This window comes from Pseudophryne corroboree, unplaced genomic scaffold, assembly GCF_028390025.1.
Source record: "Pseudophryne corroboree isolate aPseCor3 unplaced genomic scaffold, aPseCor3.hap2 scaffold_573, whole genome shotgun sequence".
In the NCBI taxonomy this organism is placed as follows: domain Eukaryota; kingdom Metazoa; phylum Chordata; class Amphibia; order Anura; family Myobatrachidae; genus Pseudophryne; species Pseudophryne corroboree.
The window spans coordinates 372,556-395,620 of record NW_026970172.1 but is presented as its reverse complement, the minus strand read 5'-3'; the positions used below and the strand labels follow the sequence as shown (position 1 = coordinate 395,620).

General features: G+C 44.0%; 1 long non-coding RNA gene across 2 annotated transcripts in view; it reads right to left on the bottom strand.

Moving 5' to 3' along the window:
* Positions 1–23,065, bottom strand: part of LOC135033560 (uncharacterized) — a 43,482-nt gene that overhangs the window by 14,749 nt on the left and 5,668 nt on the right. Inside the window, exons 2-7 of one of the 2 annotated variants that reach the window (XR_010228915.1) lie at positions 22,237–22,273; positions 19,557–19,640; positions 13,148–13,184; positions 10,466–10,549; positions 4,062–4,098; positions 1,386–1,469 (exon numbers count right to left, since the gene is read on the bottom strand). This is a non-coding gene — a long non-coding RNA (uncharacterized LOC135033560). Of the gene's footprint in view, positions 1–1,385; positions 1,470–4,061; positions 4,099–10,465; positions 10,550–13,147; positions 13,185–19,556; positions 19,641–20,540; positions 20,713–22,236; positions 22,274–23,065 lie in introns of those variants that run through there. The other variant, XR_010228916.1, reaches the window with a different exon arrangement.

The following is a 23,065-nucleotide window of genomic DNA, read 5'->3' as shown; positions in this document are numbered from 1 at the left end:
GAAGTTTAAAGACCTGCCTGTTTATAGAATCCAGCTGGAAAATGGACAGGGTGCAGTTTTGATCCATCATAGGCAAAATCTACTTCCCATAGGTAGAGAAGTACGCTTAGAAGACTTTGAAAGTAAAAATGAGGTAGTACCATATGAGAAGGAGACATCAAATAAGCTAACTGACTCACTAAGATCTAACAATGTGTTACGTTCCTGATGCTCAGAACTGGGGAGATGTTGCGTAGTGAGTCCAGAGCACCAGGACGTGACGCTGAAATAATGTGTGGTACGGGAATAGCCCCTAGCACCCTACCTCCATTGTTTTACCCGTGTGGTCAGTTCACGCCTGAGTGACTACGGTGTCTTGGGCCCACAGCAGCCGTGTTTGAAGGGCGGATTAGGTCTGCCCAACTCCGATGCCCCCAAGTCTTAGAGTGAGACAAGGCGTGAACTGAGACAGGATAATAACAAGGGTACCTCTAACTAAAGCAAACAGAAGCTAGGGGCTACTTACTACCCTAAAACTAAATATATGTGCGGCACGCCGCCAAAGGAAAAGAACAACAAAAGATACCACTGTCCACACCCCCACACAACACCGCCGTGTACCGGGGAGGACAGTGAAAAGCGGAAACCTCCGCAAAAACCACCAATACAAAATTAACACAAGGACTAAGCGACCTAGGCCGCAACACGCGACAGAAGCCGCTACTCACGAAACCAGGAGAGAACCCCAACAAGCGAAAACCCCCAGATGACTGCAACAGGTTCACTTGGACAGGAAGGATTCCCAGGACCGGCTTCAGAACTCCAGGACTCAGGATCACAGGGAGCAGGATTGACCAGATACAGGAACAGACGTTGCAAGGCAGGAACAGCATACAGGAAGCTATCACCGGCGAGGCTGCAGTGTGCTGGCTCCCATAAAAGGGCCCTGCTGGCCAATGACAGGAGGGCCAGCAAAACCAGCCCCCAGACCCTAATTACTAGTTGCCGTGCAGCTGCCCTGCTGCAAGAGCAACTAATCAATCTTATCTGGCTACGGGGAACGCGGTCCGCCAATGGCGTCCCCATTGCTATGGACCCAGCGGCTGTGTACGCCTGGCATCCTAGCGTTGCCAGGGACCCGGCGGCTACAGTACGCACGGCGTCCTGGCGTTGCTAGGCGCCGGGCAGGCAGGGAGGGAGGTGCGGCGGCCGTGAGCGTCACTCGGAAGCAGACCGAGTGGCGCCGCGGACTGCGGCTCCTAACACAATGATGACAGTTATGAGGGAGAAGATGAAGGTCAGGGCTGTTACTATAGGGATCAATATGTTGAAAGTGGGAAAGTAATTGACACAGGAGACATCAGGGGACCCCCTGAGTCTCTTTCAGAGCTTAATCACGCAATTACCTGTATAGATCCTGTTGAGTATGACAGTGCTGTTCTAGACGAAGAGAGTAGTGGTTCATTGGAGAGATTTGATCATTATTCTCCCTGTAGTGATATAAGCATAGAACAGGAAACTGTAAATAGACCAAGCAGAACATGTCAACCCCCATCTATGCTTACTTATGATAAATTAGGAATACCTAGCATTGTACCCAGGATAATACACCCCAATGTTATACTTACCTGGCCTTATTTCTAAAGTTATACACACAATTATTAAGTGAAATAAAAAAGGTATGAGTGGTGACCTAACCCAAATGAATTTGTTTAGATCACCAGGGGGAGAGTGTAGCAATGTATAAAGTGTTAGTGATGTGTATATAATGATATGTGTATTAAATTATATATATTGGTGTATTATACATATATGTGTGTGTGTATATATATATATATATATATATATATATATAGATTGATGTGTTAATTTGTGGGGTAAAAGATGTATGGTGCTGTGTCAAAGTGGAGAGGTGGAGACATTTGTACATGGTGTAGAGGGACAGACACCTTTTAGTGGCACTGAAGGGGTTAAATATACATATTACACAGGGCACTGTAGAAGAAGCTAGGGAAGCTTCCAGAGTGTCCCCGAGCCTGCAGATCAGAGATTCACGTGGGCAGAGCGGGAAACATGGGGGGCTGCGAGACGCTGGAGGGACCGCGTACCGCCGACAGGGGAGAATATAAAAAGTGCTTCCCATCGGCGACAGGGCAGACTGCAGATCCCCCTGAGAGTGCTCGCACCTAAGCTGATCCAGCGCTGCTAAGAGCTGTCCTCGCTGTGAACATTACAGCGGCAGCTGGAGAGTTCAGGGAGCGCAGCCATACAGGGCAGCGAGAAGGTGGAGCGGGGATCCGGAGTAGGAGACCGAGTGGCCGTTGTGTCAGCTCACATACTCCCAGACACCCCAGTGTTGGCGGAGGAGGTTGCGCCGTTGAAGTACCTTTGCTCCCGCTGTAAACATCCGGGCGGGTAGCGCTGGCGGCTGGAGGCAGAGACACCGTAGAGAGCCCCGGGCGCCCATAACAACGGAGGCGGCGGAACAAGAGGTGAGGTGCCATGGCAACACAACGCTAGCTGTATTCCCTCTCTCACATAAGGGGAAGTGACCTAGTGCTGGGACTCCAATAACTGTGAAGGGGGGCGGCACCTGCCAGCCAGAGCCAAGGGAGTTGGGGGAGCACCGCTCAGCAGCAGTGATTAATTGAGGAGGTGTAAGTGTAAATCCTTTTACTCTCATTATACTATACCCCTAAGCACTGTAGGACATTTAGCCACAAATAGGATGTGATTGAGGACATATGTGCCAGGCAGCAGTTATTGAGGAGTCAATGACAGTGTTTGCTGGAGAAAAGCATAACAAGTCATATCCCAGTGACTTATATTAACTGTATTATAGCTCTATGTGAGGTATTCTAATAGAGCAGTGGAGAGATTGAAAAGTGCTGCCAGGATGTATAGTGACTGAAGTAGGATAAGACTGTAACTTTGCCCTTATAAATTCCCTATTGCTTAAGGTGTCACTTCAGCACAAGAAAGGAGAGACTGGCCCATCTTATTGCAGCACCAACTATTAAATTAAAAGCTTAGACGTTTAAGTATAATTAATGGAGATATCTCTGCCCAGGAATTAACAAAGATCAGTAGCTATAGCAAGGAACCTATTTTAAGGGAATTAACAGCAGAGAACGAAAGCTTCATTCCAGTGAATTTAACTCATCTACAACTCAGTAACTCTGTAATATTACACATAAATACATAAATTGTGCCACTGTAAGAGAAAAGTTTGGCACACGAGATATATTAAATTATTTAGCCACAAAGCTGGAGAACTCAAGTGTATTGAAACAGAATATATTCAATGTGAGTGAAACTGGCACGGGTATTACACAAAGGACAGATTCTATCTAATTCTAAAGGAACAGAGAGGACACATTATTTAGAATACAAGGGAAAACCACACTCAAGCCAAGGGAACATAGCTACCGAACGTAAATTATATCTGTTTTAAAAGTCTGGTACAGAACTGAACCGTTGAAATTTCACTTTACGGAGTAGACGAGACACTTATGCTATAAAATATAGAGGAGAGCAGTTTTGGTCAAGAAATACAGCTACCAGAGATAAAATTCACAAGAGAGTTTGATATAAGATTGTAAGCATATCTTCATGAAGGAAAAGAACTAGCTTTCTACAGAAGTGTGATACATTGGAAGGAAAAGATACTTTTTTCTTAACAGAGAGGAAAAGAAACATAATTGACACTCTATAATACAGTGACTAATACAGTTGTGTTTCTTGCTGGGCTAGGCGATTCAGTCACAAAAAGTAGAGAAGAGCAAAAGTTGTTATTGCAGGGTAATGCTAAACTGTGGATATAGATTATTATTAATTGTATGAATCTCATGGGGCCTTTTTAGTGCACTATCACAGTAAGAGTACCCGGGTCACTCTAACACCTCACGGTGTAGCTTATAGAAGGTAATTTTTGTATTGCATGCAAAAACTTGTATAGGTTCTAAAGGGGGACATAGTGGGACATGATTGTAAATGGTATTTGTCTTACTAGCTGGTAAAATGTGTTTGCTTTTAACCTTAAAATACTTTTGTGATGAATAAATACACTTACCTATACTTACCATATGTAATGTGATTTGAAAATTCCATCCGGAGATCCTGGAAACGCAGACAGAAGAACAGGTATAATATTGTAAAAAATGTGCACATATATACACTTATGAGACAGACTGATTTGCGATTATTATTCATTACTTGGGGGGGCTTACCCAGGCAAGCCTGAATGAAAAATTTAGTCTGGGTGAAGGCACAATCAATTGATAGGTAGCCTATATACCTTGGTAGTTAAGGGAGGGTTACATTTGGAGGCACTGGCCGAGATGAGTATACTCAGGATATAACAATGGAAAAGTTTACTGGGGAAGATATCAGTGCTTGGTGTCAAAGGAGGAAAAAAGATCCCAAGAGATGTTTAAGTGTGGAAGGAAATTTTTCAGAATTCTCTTATGAGGAGATAGTTGAAAGGCTAGCCAAGTTATATGGGATAATTAGGCCCAAGGTTGTAGATAAATGGATGGGAGGATTGGGAAGAGTAATAGCAGTACTGATAGAAACAGAGAACAAATTGGAGGCTGAAGTAATACCATTGATAGTGATAGCCAATGAAGAGATGGGTAGGAGGTGGAATGCGATGTGGTCCAACATATGGGAGGACGAAGAAGCAGCAATTAGTGCACATGTATCAGTGCCCCCTCTAGATAACCTTAATAGAGGTGAAGGGAATAGCGGTGGTGAAGGGAGTGATGCTCAGGATACTGGTGCAAATGCCACCAGTGGACAGTTTGAAGTCATGATGGATAGAGTGGTCACTCAGTTAGAAAGGTGGCATTATGAAGGGAGTTATAGGCGGTTACAGATTTTTTCCGGGATTCTACCTGTACCGTCAGGGGAATAGACATATGAGGCCTGGAAAGAAGCGGCGGTACAGCAAGTAGAAGAATGGCAGTGCCCAGATAAGATCAAAAGACAGAGGGTAGTAGAGAGCTTGAGAGTGCCGGCTATGGGAATTATACAAGCTGCTAGACATAGTAATCCTAATGCTACTTTAGAAACATTCTTTGAGGCATTGTATTATGCATATGGCACCCTTGAGGACGTGGGAGATCTCACCTCTAGGTTCCACCACACGTTCCAAGAACCAACGGAAAAGCTAAGTGCATTCTTGATTAGGTTAGACAAGTTACTATATAAGATAGTGGATAAAGGAGGTATAGTAAGGGATGATGTGGACAGAAGTCTGATGAAACAGTTACTGCGGGGTGCCTTGACCACCAACCCAGTAGCTCAGAAATTAAGATGTACAGGAGTTAAAGAACCTTTTCCCACCTTTAACGAAATGTTAAAAGAAGTCAAACAAGAAGAGGTATTAATAGAAATGAGGGAGAAAACGGTGAAGAAAGTCAAGGTAATACAACCAGTAGTGGAAAGCAATGCATTTGAAGAGAAAATATTAAAGCTTATGGATGAGCAAAATAAGAAAATTGACAAATTCATTGCGGCACAGTCTATGAATACTTCATCACAAACATCTGACAACGGCAACCCAGTAAGAGGGTTAGGTAGGGGGAGTAACAACTTTAATAGAGGATGCTTTAGATGTGGGAGGACAGGACATCAGGCCTTTGAATGTAATTTGAATAGGAATTTGAATCGGAACACTGACTGAGCTTCAGGTGGTAATCAGAATGCAGAGAATTCAGGGCCGGGAAATGGACAGGGGAGGTCTGTGGGCCCCTCACAGGCCCCCTAGAGGTCAGTCACTGTGCTATGGGGAATTCCTGGAGGAGTGGAAGTCTACCAGAAGGATTGCTGGGACCGGCTCCCCTTTTGGCTGCTAATATAAATGGACACCACTGCAAGATCTTGGTGGATAGTGGATCCCAGGTTTCTATCATACTTTAAAATTGGTACAATGAAAACATCCCTGATGTACCCATCCAGCCTTTAAGCGGATTAGTGATATGGGGTCTAAGTGTTGAAAAGTACCCGTATCTAGGATATGTGCAAGTTACTCTTGAAATCAATAACTGTGTAAGAAAAGAAGAAGGGATACAGACATCACTTATTGCATTGATATGCACAGAAGTTCCTGAAGGGAGGGATGAACCACCTGTAATTATACGGACTAACACACGGATATACCCTTTACTCGCTGTATGGTATGAAGGAAGAGAGGAACTATCTTCTGCACAGATATGTTGCATTCAATCCGCTGAGAGTGTAATTGTTTCAGAAAATAAATTTGATATATGTTTCCAAGGGAGTGACATTTCTTTGGAGGAAAAATCTGCTTTAATTAAGGAACTGGAATCCAAGAACCAGGTATTCTCCATGGGAGAATGGGATCTGGGGACAGCTAATGGGGTGGAGCACAGTATCAGATTAATGGATGAGACTCCTTTCCGGGAATGGTCCCGCAGGATAGCTCCTGCAGACTTTGAAGACGTAAGGCAACACATTAAAGGACTACTTGAGAATCAAGTTGTAATCGAGTCCAGAAGTCCCTACGCTTCCCCCATAGTGATTGCGCGGAAAAAGAGTGGAAAAATACGACTGTGTGTAGACTACCGTACACTGAACCAAAGAACTGTAACAGATCAGTATACAGTACCAAGGATAGACGAAGCTCTAGACTGCCTCCAAGGGAGCTCTTGGTTTTCCATGTTAGACCTAAGAAATGGGTTTTATCAAATCCCCATGAAGCCGGAAGACCGTGAGAAAACTGCATTTATATGCCCTCTGGGTTTCTTTGAATTTCTACGCATGCCACATGGAGTGAAAGGAGCCCCAGCCACCTTTCAAAGAACAATGGAAAGAACCATGGGGGATATGAATTATAGAGAAGTTATTGTGTATTTAGATGATATAATTTTTTTCGGAGCCACCCTGAAGGAACACAATAAACAACTCCTTAAAGTTCTCCATAGATTGATGGGCACTGAAATTATCCCTAGACAAATGTCGTGTTTGTCAATCCACAGTCAAATACGTGGGACACATCGTAAGCAGAAACGGAGTCTCCACCGACCCAGAAAAAGTGGAGACCATTAAGAATTGGCCTAGACCAACAAAATTAAAGGAACTAAGATCTTTCCTAGGCGTTTGTGGGTATTACCGCAGGTTTGTCCCGAATTATTCCAGTATAGCTAGGCCATTAACTGATTTGACGAGAGGATATCCAACATCGAATAAGAAGAAGGAACGAGAATGGTCATGTGAAGGAGGCCCCCTGCATGAAGTAAATGATCCATTTGGAGAAAGATGGACTACCGAATGTGAAATGGCATTTCATTTATTGAAACAAAAGCTGATGAATGCTCCTGTATTAGCCTATGTAGATCCTGGGTTGCCCTATGTCCTTCATATTGACACCTCTTTAGAAGGATTGGGGGGTGTTCTGTATCAGAAACATTCTGATGGATTGAAACCCATTTCATTCATAAGTTGAGGTCTAACTAATAGTGAAAAGTGATACCTGCTCACATATTAGAGTTCTTGGCTTTGAAATGGAGCGTAATAGATAAATTCCATGACTATCTATATGGAGTGACATTTGAAGTACAAACAGAAAATAATCCTCTGACCTATGTCCAAACAACGGCAAAGCTGGATGCCACGGGTCACCGGTGGTTGGCTGCTTTGGCGCTATATGATTTCATGCTGAAGTACCGGCCAGGTGTTAGCAACATTGATGCCGACTCCCTTTCCAGAATTCCAAACCAGCATATGGAGAATACAGAAGAAGAGTGGATAGAAATACCAGCGGGGGAAATCAAAGGAATGTGTCACAGAATGAGTTTGAAAGTATCAGCTGGAAGCGAGCAAGTTAGCACCTTGGCAATGAAGTCAACATCACTACCTCCATCATATTGCTGGATTAGTCATGTAGAGCTTGAAGATTTGCCTAAACTAAAGCGCTATCAAATTCGGCAAGAGCAACAACAAGACCCCAGCATACGACACCTAATTCCCAGCGGTAGAAAGTCGGCGATTGCTCCTGAATCTCTATTAGAAGTCAAATTGTTGAGAAAACAAAAGTGTAATTTGCTTATGAAAGCAGGAATATTATACCGCAGCACTAGACAAGCGAATGGGCGGAAAAGATTTCAGCTAGTACTGCCCAAGAAACACCGTACCCTAGTAATGCGTGCCTTGCACGACAAGCACGGTCATTTAGGGTTCGAGAAAACATTAAACCTTATAGCTGATAGATTTTACTGGCCGGGTATGGGGAAGGAAATAAAAGAATACTGCCAAAACTGCGAAAACTGTGTATTGCGGAAAACGTTACCATCCAGAGTAGCTCCTTTAGTGACATATAAAAGCAAAGGGCCTATGGACTTGGTCTGTATGGACTTCCTCTCCCTTGAAGTAGAAGATGGAAAGAAGTGTAATATATTAATTGTGACAGACCACTTCACTCGTTATGCCCAGGCACATGTGACGCCAAATCACAAGGCTACCACTGTAGCAAATACCTTATGGGATACATTTTTTATCCAATATGGTTTGCCGAACAGGTTGCATATGGATCAAGGGAAAGACTTTGAAAGTCGACTAATAAAAGAAATGTGTTTGAGCTGTGGGATTACCAAATCTAGGACTACTCCATATCACCCTCAGTGTGATCCGCAACCCGAGAGGTTCAACAGAACCTTGTTAGACATGTTAGGGACCCTGAATCCCTTAAACAAACAGCATTGGAAGAGGCATATCGACCGTCTAATACATGCGTACAATAGCACCCGAAATGAGGCCACTGGGTTCTCACCTTACTATTTAATGTTTGGGAGGGAGGCTAAGCTCCCAATAGATGTATGTATGGGAACTAATGCAGGAAATGACCCTTGTGTTTCTCATTTAAAGTATATAGAAAGACTCAGAAGAGAATTGGGAGATGCATATGCTTTAGCTGAGCGTACTGCCAGTAGATTGGGAGAGAGGAACAAGGTTCGCTATGATAGGAGTGTGCGGGATCAGGTTCTGTTTCCTGGAGACCGAGTGTTGTTAAGACAGCTAGGGATGCCAAGGAGATTTAAAATCTCCAATCGATGGAGAGAAGACCCCTATGTAGTGGTGGAGAAGTTTAAAGACCTGCCTGTTTATAGAATCCAGCTGGAAAATGGACAGGGTGCAGTTTTGATCCATCATAGGCAAAATCTACTTCCCATAGGTAGAGAAGTACGCTTAGAAGACTTTGAAAGTAAAAATGAGGTAGTACCATATGAGAAGGAGACATCAAATAAGCTAACTGACTCACTAAGATCTAACAATGTGTTACGTTCCTGATGCTCAGAACTGGGGAGATGTTGCGTAGTGAGTCCAGAGCACCAGGACGTGACGCTGAAATAATGTGTGGTACGGGAATAGCCCCTAGCACCCTACCTCCATTGTTTTACCCGTGTGGTCAGTTCACGCCTGAGTGACTACGGTGTCTTGGGCCCACAGCAGCCGTGTTTGAAGGGCGGATTAGGTCTGCCCAACTCCGATGCCCCCAAGTCTTAGAGTGAGACAAGGCGTGAACTGAGACAGGATAATAACAAGGGTACCTCTAACTAAAGCAAACAGAAGCTAGGGGCTACTTACTACCCTAAAACTAAATATATGTGCGGCACGCCGCCAAAGGAAAAGAACAACAAAAGATACCACTGTCCACACCCCCACACAACACCGCCGTGTACCGGGGAGGACAGTGAAAAGCGGAAACCTCCGCAAAAACCACCAATACAAAATTAACACAAGGACTAAGCGACCTAGGCCGCAACACGCGACAGAAGCCGCTACTCACGAAACCAGGAGAGAACCCCAACAAGCGAAAACCCCCAGATGACTGCAACAGGTTCACTTGGACAGGAAGGATTCCCAGGACCGGCTTCAGAACTCCAGGACTCAGGATCACAGGGAGCAGGATTGACCAGATACAGGAACAGACGTTGCAAGGCAGGAACAGCATACAGGAAGCTATCACCGGCGAGGCTGCAGTGTGCTGGCTCCCATAAAAGGGCCCTGCTGGCCAATGACAGGAGGGCCAGCAAAACCAGCCCCCAGACCCTAATTACTAGTTGCCGTGCAGCTGCCCTGCTGCAAGAGCAACTAATCAATCTTATCTGGCTACGGGGAACGCGGTCCGCCAATGGCGTCCCCATTGCTATGGACCCAGCGGCTGTGTACGCCTGGCATCCTAGCGTTGCCAGGGACCCGGCGGCTACAGTACGCACGGCGTCCTGGCGTTGCTAGGCGCCGGGCAGGCAGGGAGGGAGGTGCGGCGGCCGTGAGCGTCACTCGGAAGCAGACCGAGTGGCGCCGCGGACTGCGGCTCCTAACACAATGATGACAGTTATGAGGGAGAAGATGAAGGTCAGGGCTGTTACTATAGGGATCAATATGTTGAAAGTGGGAAAGTAATTGACACAGGAGACATCAGGGGACCCCCTGAGTCTCTTTCAGAGCTTAATCACGCAATTACCTGTATAGATCCTGTTGAGTATGACAGTGCTGTTCTAGACGAAGAGAGTAGTGGTTCATTGGAGAGATTTGATCATTATTCTCCCTGTAGTGATATAAGCATAGAACAGGAAACTGTAAATAGACCAAGCAGAACATGTCAACCCCCATCTATGCTTACTTATGATAAATTAGGAATACCTAGCATTGTACCCAGGATAATACACCCCAATGTTATACTTACCTGGCCTTATTTCTAAAGTTATACACACAATTATTAAGTGAAATAAAAAAGGTATGAGTGGTGACCTAACCCAAATGAATTTGTTTAGATCACCAGGGGGAGAGTGTAGCAATGTATAAAGTGTTAGTGATGTGTATATAATGATATGTGTATTAAATTATATATATTGGTGTATTATACATATATGTGTGTGTGTATATATATATATATATATATATATATATATATATATAGATTGATGTGTTAATTTGTGGGGTAAAAGATGTATGGTGCTGTGTCAAAGTGGAGAGGTGGAGACATTTGTACATGGTGTAGAGGGACAGACACCTTTTAGTGGCACTGAAGGGGTTAAATATACATATTACACAGGGCACTGTAGAAGAAGCTAGGGAAGCTTCCAGAGTGTCCCCGAGCCTGCAGATCAGAGATTCACGTGGGCAGAGCGGGAAACATGGGGGGCTGCGAGACGCTGGAGGGACCGCGTACCGCCGACAGGGGAGAATATAAAAAGTGCTTCCCATCGGCGACAGGGCAGACTGCAGATCCCCCTGAGAGTGCTCGCACCTAAGCTGATCCAGCGCTGCTAAGAGCTGTCCTCGCTGTGAACATTACAGCGGCAGCTGGAGAGTTCAGGGAGCGCAGCCATACAGGGCAGCGAGAAGGTGGAGCGGGGATCCGGAGTAGGAGACCGAGTGGCCGTTGTGTCAGCTCACATACTCCCAGACACCCCAGTGTTGGCGGAGGAGGTTGCGCCGTTGAAGTACCTTTGCTCCCGCTGTAAACATCCGGGCGGGTAGCGCTGGCGGCTGGAGGCAGAGACACCGTAGAGAGCCCCGGGCGCCCATAACAACGGAGGCGGCGGAACAAGAGGTGAGGTGCCATGGCAACACAACGCTAGCTGTATTCCCTCTCTCACATAAGGGGAAGTGACCTAGTGCTGGGACTCCAATAACTGTGAAGGGGGGCGGCACCTGCCAGCCAGAGCCAAGGGAGTTGGGGGAGCACCGCTCAGCAGCAGTGATTAATTGAGGAGGTGTAAGTGTAAATCCTTTTACTCTCATTATACTATACCCCTAAGCACTGTAGGACATTTAGCCACAAATAGGATGTGATTGAGGACATATGTGCCAGGCAGCAGTTATTGAGGAGTCAATGACAGTGTTTGCTGGAGAAAAGCATAACAAGTCATATCCCAGTGACTTATATTAACTGTATTATAGCTCTATGTGAGGTATTCTAATAGAGCAGTGGAGAGATTGAAAAGTGCTGCCAGGATGTATAGTGACTGAAGTAGGATAAGACTGTAACTTTGCCCTTATAAATTCCCTATTGCTTAAGGTGTCACTTCAGCACAAGAAAGGAGAGACTGGCCCATCTTATTGCAGCACCAACTATTAAATTAAAAGCTTAGACGTTTAAGTATAATTAATGGAGATATCTCTGCCCAGGAATTAACAAAGATCAGTAGCTATAGCAAGGAACCTATTTTAAGGGAATTAACAGCAGAGAACGAAAGCTTCATTCCAGTGAATTTAACTCATCTACAACTCAGTAACTCTGTAATATTACACATAAATACATAAATTGTGCCACTGTAAGAGAAAAGTTTGGCACACGAGATATATTAAATTATTTAGCCACAAAGCTGGAGAACTCAAGTGTATTGAAACAGAATATATTCAATGTGAGTGAAACTGGCACGGGTATTACACAAAGGACAGATTCTATCTAATTCTAAAGGAACAGAGAGGACACATTATTTAGAATACAAGGGAAAACCACACTCAAGCCAAGGGAACATAGCTACCGAACGTAAATTATATCTGTTTTAAAAGTCTGGTACAGAACTGAACCGTTGAAATTTCACTTTACGGAGTAGACGAGACACTTATGCTATAAAATATAGAGGAGAGCAGTTTTGGTCAAGAAATACAGCTACCAGAGATAAAATTCACAAGAGAGTTTGATATAAGATTGTAAGCATATCTTCATGAAGGAAAAGAACTAGCTTTCTACAGAAGTGTGATACATTGGAAGGAAAAGATACTTTTTTCTTAACAGAGAGGAAAAGAAACATAATTGACACTCTATAATACAGTGACTAATACAGTTGTGTTTCTTGCTGGGCTAGGCGATTCAGTCACAAAAAGTAGAGAAGAGCAAAAGTTGTTATTGCAGGGTAATGCTAAACTGTGGATATAGATTATTATTAATTGTATGAATCTCATGGGGCCTTTTTAGTGCACTATCACAGTAAGAGTACCCGGGTCACTCTAACACCTCACGGTGTAGCTTATAGAAGGTAATTTTTGTATTGCATGCAAAAACTTGTATAGGTTCTAAAGGGGGACATAGTGGGACATGATTGTAAATGGTATTTGTCTTACTAGCTGGTAAAATGTGTTTGCTTTTAACCTTAAAATACTTTTGTGATGAATAAATACACTTACCTATACTTACCATATGTAATGTGATTTGAAAATTCCATCCGGAGATCCTGGAAACGCAGACAGAAGAACAGGTATAATATTGTAAAAAATGTGCACATATATACACTTATGAGACAGACTGATTTGCGATTATTATTCATTACTTGGGGGGGCTTACCCAGGCAAGCCTGAATGAAAAATTTAGTCTGGGTGAAGGCACAATCAATTGATAGGTAGCCTATATACCTTGGTAGTTAAGGGAGGGTTACATTTGGAGGCACTGGCCGAGATGAGTATACTCAGGATATAACAATGGAAAAGTTTACTGGGGAAGATATCAGTGCTTGGTGTCAAAGGAGGAAAAAAGATCCCAAGAGATGTTTAAGTGTGGAAGGAAATTTTTCAGAATTCTCTTATGAGGAGATAGTTGAAAGGCTAGCCAAGTTATATGGGATAATTAGGCCCAAGGTTGTAGATAAATGGATGGGAGGATTGGGAAGAGTAATAGCAGTACTGATAGAAACAGAGAACAAATTGGAGGCTGAAGTAATACCATTGATAGTGATAGCCAATGAAGAGATGGGTAGGAGGTGGAATGCGATGTGGTCCAACATATGGGAGGACGAAGAAGCAGCAATTAGTGCACATGTATCAGTGCCCCCTCTAGATAACCTTAATAGAGGTGAAGGGAATAGCGGTGGTGAAGGGAGTGATGCTCAGGATACTGGTGCAAATGCCACCAGTGGACAGTTTGAAGTCATGATGGATAGAGTGGTCACTCAGTTAGAAAGGTGGCATTATGAAGGGAGTTATAGGCGGTTACAGATTTTTTCCGGGATTCTACCTGTACCGTCAGGGGAATAGACATATGAGGCCTGGAAAGAAGCGGCGGTACAGCAAGTAGAAGAATGGCAGTGCCCAGATAAGATCAAAAGACAGAGGGTAGTAGAGAGCTTGAGAGTGCCGGCTATGGGAATTATACAAGCTGCTAGACATAGTAATCCTAATGCTACTTTAGAAACATTCTTTGAGGCATTGTATTATGCATATGGCACCCTTGAGGACGTGGGAGATCTCACCTCTAGGTTCCACCACACGTTCCAAGAACCAACGGAAAAGCTAAGTGCATTCTTGATTAGGTTAGACAAGTTACTATATAAGATAGTGGATAAAGGAGGTATAGTAAGGGATGATGTGGACAGAAGTCTGATGAAACAGTTACTGCGGGGTGCCTTGACCACCAACCCAGTAGCTCAGAAATTAAGATGTACAGGAGTTAAAGAACCTTTTCCCACCTTTAACGAAATGTTAAAAGAAGTCAAACAAGAAGAGGTATTAATAGAAATGAGGGAGAAAACGGTGAAGAAAGTCAAGGTAATACAACCAGTAGTGGAAAGCAATGCATTTGAAGAGAAAATATTAAAGCTTATGGATGAGCAAAATAAGAAAATTGACAAATTCATTGCGGCACAGTCTATGAATACTTCATCACAAACATCTGACAACGGCAACCCAGTAAGAGGGTTAGGTAGGGGGAGTAACAACTTTAATAGAGGATGCTTTAGATGTGGGAGGACAGGACATCAGGCCTTTGAATGTAATTTGAATAGGAATTTGAATCGGAACACTGACTGAGCTTCAGGTGGTAATCAGAATGCAGAGAATTCAGGGCCGGGAAATGGACAGGGGAGGTCTGTGGGCCCCTCACAGGCCCCCTAGAGGTCAGTCACTGTGCTATGGGGAATTCCTGGAGGAGTGGAAGTCTACCAGAAGGATTGCTGGGACCGGCTCCCCTTTTGGCTGCTAATATAAATGGACACCACTGCAAGATCTTGGTGGATAGTGGATCCCAGGTTTCTATCATACTTTAAAATTGGTACAATGAAAACATCCCTGATGTACCCATCCAGCCTTTAAGCGGATTAGTGATATGGGGTCTAAGTGTTGAAAAGTACCCGTATCTAGGATATGTGCAAGTTACTCTTGAAATCAATAACTGTGTAAGAAAAGAAGAAGGGATACAGACATCACTTATTGCATTGATATGCACAGAAGTTCCTGAAGGGAGGGATGAACCACCTGTAATTATACGGACTAACACACGGATATACCCTTTACTCGCTGTATGGTATGAAGGAAGAGAGGAACTATCTTCTGCACAGATATGTTGCATTCAATCCGCTGAGAGTGTAATTGTTTCAGAAAATAAATTTGATATATGTTTCCAAGGGAGTGACATTTCTTTGGAGGAAAAATCTGCTTTAATTAAGGAACTGGAATCCAAGAACCAGGTATTCTCCATGGGAGAATGGGATCTGGGGACAGCTAATGGGGTGGAGCACAGTATCAGATTAATGGATGAGACTCCTTTCCGGGAATGGTCCCGCAGGATAGCTCCTGCAGACTTTGAAGACGTAAGGCAACACATTAAAGGACTACTTGAGAATCAAGTTGTAATCGAGTCCAGAAGTCCCTACGCTTCCCCCATAGTGATTGCGCGGAAAAAGAGTGGAAAAATACGACTGTGTGTAGACTACCGTACACTGAACCAAAGAACTGTAACAGATCAGTATACAGTACCAAGGATAGACGAAGCTCTAGACTGCCTCCAAGGGAGCTCTTGGTTTTCCATGTTAGACCTAAGAAATGGGTTTTATCAAATCCCCATGAAGCCGGAAGACCGTGAGAAAACTGCATTTATATGCCCTCTGGGTTTCTTTGAATTTCTACGCATGCCACATGGAGTGAAAGGAGCCCCAGCCACCTTTCAAAGAACAATGGAAAGAACCATGGGGGATATGAATTATAGAGAAGTTATTGTGTATTTAGATGATATAATTTTTTTCGGAGCCACCCTGAAGGAACACAATAAACAACTCCTTAAAGTTCTCCATAGATTGATGGAAGGGGCACTGAAATTATCCCTAGACAAATGTCGTGTTTGTCAATCCACAGTCAAATACGTGGGACACATCGTAAGCAGAAACGGAGTCTCCACCGACCCAGAAAAAGTGGAGACCATTAAGAATTGGCCTAGACCAACAAAATTAAAGGAACTAAGATCTTTCCTAGGCGTTTGTGGGTATTACCGCAGGTTTGTCCCGAATTATTCCAGTATAGCTAGGCCATTAACTGATTTGACGAGAGGATATCCAACATCGAATAAGAAGAAGGAACGAGAATGGTCATGTGAAGGAGGCCCCCTGCATGAAGTAAATGATCCATTTGGAGAAAGATGGACTACCGAATGTGAAATGGCATTTCATTTATTGAAACAAAAGCTGATGAATGCTCCTGTATTAGCCTATGTAGATCCTGGGTTGCCCTATGTCCTTCATATTGACACCTCTTTAGAAGGATTGGGGGGTGTTCTGTATCAGAAACATTCTGATGGATTGAAACCCATTTCATTCATAAGTTGAGGTCTAACTAATAGTGAAAAGTGATACCTGCTCACATATTAGAGTTCTTGGCTTTGAAATGGAGCGTAATAGATAAATTCCATGACTATCTATATGGAGTGACATTTGAAGTACAAACAGAAAATAATCCTCTGACCTATGTCCAAACAACGGCAAAGCTGGATGCCACGGGTCACCGGTGGTTGGCTGCTTTGGCGCTATATGATTTCATGCTGAAGTACCGGCCAGGTGTTAGCAACATTGATGCCGACTCCCTTTCCAGAATTCCAAACCAGCATATGGAGAATACAGAAGAAGAGTGGATAGAAATACCAGCGGGGGAAATCAAAGGAATGTGTCACAGAATGAGTTTGAAAGTATCAGCTGGAAGCGAGCAAGTTAGCACCTTGGCAATGAAGTCAACATCACTACCTCCATCATATTGCTGGATTAGTCATGTAGAGCTTGAAGATTTGCCTAAACTAAAGCGCTATCAAATTCGGCAAGAGCAACAACAAGACCCCAGCATACGACACCTAATTCCCAGCGGTAGAAAGTCGGCGATTGCTCCTGAATCTCTATTAGAAGTCAAATTGTTGAGAAAACAAAAGTGTAATTTGCTTATGAAAGCAGGAATATTATACCGCAGCACTAGACAAGCGAATGGGCGGAAAAGATTTCAGCTAGTACTGCCCAAGAAACACCGTACCCTAGTAATGCGTGCCTTGCACGACAAGCACGGTCATTTAGGGTTCGAGAAAACATTAAACCTTATAGCTGATAGATTTTACTGGCCGGGTATGGGGAAGGAAATAAAAGAATACTGCCAAAACTGCGAAAACTGTGTATTGCGGAAAACGTTACCATCCAGAGTAGCTCCTTTAGTGACATATAAAAGCAAAGGGCCTATGGACTTGGTCTGTATGGACTTCCTCTCCCTTGAAGTAGAAGATGGAAAGAAGTGTAATATATTAATTGTGACAGACCACTTCACTCGTTATGCCCAGGCACATGTGACGCCAAATCACAAGGCTACCACTGTAGCAAATACCTTATGGGATACATTTTTTATCCAATATGGTTTGCCGAACAGGTTGCATATGGATCAAGGGAAAGACTTTGAAAGTCGACTAATAAAAGAAATGTGTTTGAGCTGTGGGATTACCAAATCTAGGACTACTCCATATCACCCTCAGTGTGATCCGCAACCCGAGAGGTTCAACAGAACCTTGTTAGACATGTTAGGGACCCTGAATCCCTTAAACAAACAGCATTGGAAGAGGCATATCGACCGTCTAATACATGCGTACAATAGCACCCGAAATGAGGCCACTGGGTTCTCACCTTACTATTTAATGTTTGGGAGGGAGGCTAAGCTCCCAATAGATGTATGTATGGGAACTAATGCAGGAAATGACCCTTGTGTTTCTCATTTAAAGTATATAGAAAGACTCAGAAGAGAATTGGGAGATGCATATGCTTTAGCTGAGCGTACTGCCAGTAGATTGGGAGAGAGGAACAAGGTTCGCTATGATAGGAGTGTGCGGGATCAGGTTCTGTTTCCTGGAGACCGAGTGTTGTTAAGACAGCTAGGGATGCCAAGGAGATTTAAAATCTCCAATCGATGGAGAGAAGACCCCTATGTAGTGGTGGAGAAGTTTAAAGACCTGCCTGTTTATAGAATCCAGCTGGAAAATGGACAGGGTGCAGTTTTGATCCATCATAGGCAAAATCTACTTCCCATAGGTAGAGAAGTACGCTTAGAAGACTTTGAAAGTAAAAATGAGGTAGTACCATATGAGAAGGAGACATCAAATAAGCTAACTGACTCACTAAGATCTAACAATGTGTTACGTTCCTGATGCTCAGAACTGGGGAGATGTTGCGTAGTGAGTCCAGAGCACCAGGACGTGACGCTGAAATAATGTGTGGTACGGGAATAGCCCCTAGCACCCTACCTCCATTGTTTTACCCGTGTGGTCAGTTCACGCCTGAGTGACTACGGTGTCTTGGGCCCACAGCAGCCGTGTTTGAAGGGCGGATTAGGTCTGCCCAACTCCGATGCCCCCAAGTCTTAGAGTGAGACAAGGCGTGAACTGAGACAGGATAATAACAAGGGTACCTCTAACTAAAGCAAACAGAAGCTAGGGGCTACTTACTACCCTAAAACTAAATATATGTGCGGCACGCCGCCAAAGGAAAAGAACAACAAAAGATACCACTGTCCACACCCCCACACAACACCGCCGTGTACCGGGGAGGACAGTGAAAAGCGGAAACCTCCGCAAAAACCACCAATACAAAATTAACACAAGGACTAAGCGACCTAGGCCGCAACACGCGACAGAAGCCGCTACTCACGAAACCAGGAGAGAACCCCAACAAGCGAAAACCCCCAGATGACTGCAACAGGTTCACTTGGACAGGAAGGATTCCCAGGACCGGCTTCAGAACTCCAGGACTCAGGATCACAGGGAGCAGGATTGACCAGATACAGGAACAGACGTTGCAAGGCAGGAACAGCATACAGGAAGCTATCACCGGCGAGGCTGCAGTGTGCTGGCTCCCATAAAAGGGCCCTGCTGGCCAATGACAGGAGGGCCAGCAAAACCAGCCCCCAGACCCTAATTACTAGTTGCCGTGCAGCTGCCCTGCTGCAAGAGCAACTAATCAATCTTATCTGGCTACGGGGAACGCGGTCCGCCAATGGCGTCCCCATTGCTATGGACCCAGCGGCTGTGTACGCCTGGCATCCTAGCGTTGCCAGGGACCCGGCGGCTACAGTACGCACGGCGTCCTGGCGTTGCTAGGCGCCGGGCAGGCAGGGAGGGAGGTGCGGCGGCCGTGAGCGTCACTCGGAAGCAGACCGAGTGGCGCCGCGGACTGCGGCTCCTAACACAATGATGACAGTTATGAGGGAGAAGATGAAGGTCAGGGCTGTTACTATAGGGATCAATATGTTGAAAGTGGGAAAGTAATTGACACAGGAGACATCAGGGGACCCCCTGAGTCTCTTTCAGAGCTTAATCACGCAATTACCTGTATAGATCCTGTTGAGTATGACAGTGCTGTTCTAGACGAAGAGAGTAGTGGTTCATTGGAGAGATTTGATCATTATTCTCCCTGTAGTGATATAAGCATAGAACAGGAAACTGTAAATAGACCAAGCAGAACATGTCAACCCCCATCTATGCTTACTTATGATAAATTAGGAATACCTAGCATTGTACCCAGGATAATACACCCCAATGTTATACTTACCTGGCCTTATTTCTAAAGTTATACACACAATTATTAAGTGAAATAAAAAAGGTATGAGTGGTGACCTAACCCAAATGAATTTGTTTAGATCACCAGGGGGAGAGTGTAGCAATGTATAAAGTGTTAGTGATGTGTATATAATGATATGTGTATTAAATTATATATATTGGTGTATTATACATATATGTGTGTGTGTATATATATATATATATATATATATATATATATATAGATTGATGTGTTAATTTGTGGGGTAAAAGATGTATGGTGCTGTGTCAAAGTGGAGAGGTGGAGACATTTGTACATGGTGTAGAGGGACAGACACCTTTTAGTGGCACTGAAGGGGTTAAATATACATATTACACAGGGCACTGTAGAAGAAGCTAGGGAAGCTTCCAGAGTGTCCCCGAGCCTGCAGATCAGAGATTCACGTGGGCAGAGCGGGAAACATGGGGGGCTGCGAGACGCTGGAGGGACCGCGTACCGCCGACAGGGGAGAATATAAAAAGTGCTTCCCATCGGCGACAGGGCAGACTGCAGATCCCCCTGAGAGTGCTCGCACCTAAGCTGATCCAGCGCTGCTAAGAGCTGTCCTCGCTGTGAACATTACAGCGGCAGCTGGAGAGTTCAGGGAGCGCAGCCATACAGGGCAGCGAGAAGGTGGAGCGGGGATCCGGAGTAGGAGACCGAGTGGCCGTTGTGTCAGCTCACATACTCCCAGACACCCCAGTGTTGGCGGAGGAGGTTGCGCCGTTGAAGTACCTTTGCTCCCGCTGTAAACATCCGGGCGGGTAGCGCTGGCGGCTGGAGGCAGAGACACCGTAGAGAGCCCCGGGCGCCCATAACAACGGAGGCGGCGGAACAAGAGGTGAGGTGCCATGGCAACACAACGCTAGCTGTATTCCCTCTCTCACATAAGGGGAAGTGACCTAGTGCTGGGACTCCAATAACTGTGAAGGGGGGCGGCACCTGCCAGCCAGAGCCAAGGGAGTTGGGGGAGCACCGCTCAGCAGCAGTGATTAATTGAGGAGGTGTAAGTGTAAATCCTTTTACTCTCATTATACTATACCCCTAAGCACTGTAGGACATTTAGCCACAAATAGGATGTGATTGAGGACATATGTGCCAGGCAGCAGTTATTGAGGAGTCAATGACAGTGTTTGCTGGAGAAAAGCATAACAAGTCATATCCCAGTGACTTATATTAACTGTATTATAGCTCTATGTGAGGTATTCTAATAGAGCAGTGGAGAGATTGAAAAGTGCTGCCAGGATGTATAGTGACTGAAGTAGGATAAGACTGTAACTTTGCCCTTATAAATTCCCTATTGCTTAAGGTGTCACTTCAGCACAAGAAAGGAGAGACTGGCCCATCTTATTGCAGCACCAACTATTAAATTAAAAGCTTAGACGTTTAAGTATAATTAATGGAGATATCTCTGCCCAGGAATTAACAAAGATCAGTAGCTATAGCAAGGAACCTATTTTAAGGGAATTAACAGCAGAGAACGAAAGCTTCATTCCAGTGAATTTAACTCATCTACAACTCAGTAACTCTGTAATATTACACATAAATACATAAATTGTGCCACTGTAAGAGAAAAGTTTGGCACACGAGATATATTAAATTATTTAGCCACAAAGCTGGAGAACTCAAGTGTATTGAAACAGAATATATTCAATGTGAGTGAAACTGGCACGGGTATTACACAAAGGACAGATTCTATCTAATTCTAAAGGAACAGAGAGGACACATTATTTAGAATACAAGGGAAAACCACACTCAAGCCAAGGGAACATAGCTACCGAACGTAAATTATATCTGTTTTAAAAGTCTGGTACAGAACTGAACCGTTGAAATTTCACTTTACGGAGTAGACGAGACACTTATGCTATAAAATATAGAGGAGAGCAGTTTTGGTCAAGAAATACAGCTACCAGAGATAAAATTCACAAGAGAGTTTGATATAAGATTGTAAGCATATCTTCATGAAGGAAAAGAACTAGCTTTCTACAGAAGTGTGATACATTGGAAGGAAAAGATACTTTTTTCTTAACAGAGAGGAAAAGAAACATAATTGACACTCTATAATACAGTGACTAATACAGTTGTGTTTCTTGCTGGGCTAGGCGATTCAGTCACAAAAAGTAGAGAAGAGCAAAAGTTGTTATTGCAGGGTAATGCTAAACTGTGGATATAGATTATTATTAATTGTATGAATCTCATGGGGCCTTTTTAGTGCACTATCACAGTAAGAGTACCCGGGTCACTCTAACACCTCACGGTGTAGCTTATAGAAGGTAATTTTTGTATTGCATGCAAAAACTTGTATAGGTTCTAAAGGGGGACATAGTGGGACATGATTGTAAATGGTATTTGTCTTACTAGCTGGTAAAATGTTTTTGCTTTTAACCTTAAAATACTTTTGTGATGAATAAATACACTTACCTATACTTACCATATGTAATGTGATTTGAAAATTCCATCCGGAGATCCTGGAAACGCAGACAGAAGAACAGGTATAATATTGTAAAAAATGTGCACATATATACACTTATGAGACAGACTGATTTGCGATTATTATTCATTACTTGGGGGGGCTTACCCAGGCAAGCCTGAATGAAAAATTTAGTCTGGGTGAAGGCACAATCAATTGATAGGTAGCCTATATACCTTGGTAGTTAAGGGAGGGTTACATTTGGAGGCACTGGCCGAGATGAGTATACTCAGGATATAACAATGGAAAAGTTTACTGGGGAAGATATCAGTGCTTGGTGTCAAAGGAGGAAAAAAGATCCCAAGAGATGTTTAAGTGTGGAAGGAAATTTTTCAGAATTCTCTTATGAGGAGATAGTTGAAAGGCTAGCCAAGTTATATGGGATAATTAGGCCCAAGGTTGTAGATAAATGGATGGGAGGATTGGGAAGAGTAATAGCAGTACTGATAGAAACAGAGAACAAATTGGAGGCTGAAGTAATACCATTGATAGTGATAGCCAATGAAGAGATGGGTAGGAGGTGGAATGCGATGTGGTCCAACATATGGGAGGACGAAGAAGCAGCAATTAGTGCACATGTATCAGTGCCCCCTCTAGATAACCTTAATAGAGGTGAAGGGAATAGCGGTGGTGAAGGGAGTGATGCTCAGGATACTGGTGCAAATGCCACCAGTGGACAGTTTGAAGTCATGATGGATAGAGTGGTCACTCAGTTAGAAAGGTGGCATTATGAAGGGAGTTATAGGCGGTTACAGATTTTTTCCGGGATTCTACCTGTACCGTCAGGGGA